The sequence below is a fragment of the Tupaia chinensis genome, unplaced genomic scaffold, assembly GCF_000334495.1.
Source record: "Tupaia chinensis unplaced genomic scaffold, TupChi_1.0 Scaffold000293_1, whole genome shotgun sequence".
Lineage (NCBI taxonomy): Eukaryota > Metazoa > Chordata > Mammalia > Scandentia > Tupaiidae > Tupaia > Tupaia belangeri.
Window position 1 is genome coordinate 746,072 of NW_006159778.1, and position 1,265 is coordinate 747,336.

Consider the following 1,265-nt stretch of genomic DNA (forward strand, 5'->3'; position numbering starts at 1 on the left):
CTCCATTCTCCTCTCGGGATCTTGGGCATGCATGCACACACACCGGCATGAGTTTAAGCCACCAGGTCTGGGACTTGAACCACGGTTGACTACATGGGAGTTCAGTGACATAGCCATTATGCTAATTGCTGGCTCCAGGAAAGGAAGATTTTGACACAGTGAGAATGTCTTAAAATTTTCCTAATAATTATAAGTCTATACCATATGAAAGCAAAACCAAATTATATACCAATGGAAAAAAAAGCATCTGGAAATGTTAAGAGTAAAGGATAGACAATATCATTTACTTAAATAATAAAAAAAGTAAGGTAACAACATTAATTTGAATAAAAGTAGATTAAATACCAAACATATTGAATCCACCAGTAATACTGTGTTTATTACTGATGAAGGGTATGATATTCAAAAAATGTGAAAACCCAGGGACTAGCAGGTAGCATAATGATTACATCACTGGACTCCCATGTAGTTGACGATGGTTCGAGTCCCAGACCTAGTGACTTAAAACTCATGCCGGGCACATGTGCATGTGTGCCTAAAATCCCAAGGAAAAAATGGAGGAGTAGGAATTGTAGCAAAATCATCCCCCAAGGGGTTATTTCTCTCTTCCTGTCCCTGTCTCTCTCTCTCTCTCTCTCTCTCTCTCTATCCAGCAAGTACATTCATTCTATGGGAAAAAAAATCTCTCTTATAAAAATAGATAAAATAACCCATTGCATCAAAAACCAACATAAAAATACATAAAATAGCCAAAACACATAAGTAGTAGAAGTCCAGGAAAAGTTGAAAGGAGCACTGTACTAAAGGAGAATTAACACATTGTTTAAATAGTCCTGGAGAGACAAAGAATGCAAAATTAATTAATAAATAAACCAATATCCTTTCCCAACACTCATACAACACTTGCAAATGGAAGCTCCAGTACCTTACAAAACGCACTCATTGTCGATAATTCACTCTGATCAAAATTCGATAACAAAATAAAATGACCAATACTCAATAACTTACCCCTACTCCCAAGTTTTGCAGGATTGTGTTACAGTTCTTTTTCCTTTCTATACAAATACTTTATTTGATATTCTTTCAAATTAGTATGCTAAGACCATTTTCTGTGATTATCATATTGCACACTAACTTCATTTAATACTTTTCTAAATGTGTTTAATAACCTCTATACTGTGATTCTTCTTGGCTGTGATGTGTTGACGGGGCCCTGCAGGCAACACAAGCTGGTAAGGATGCTGCCTCTCATTGTAAGGCAGGGC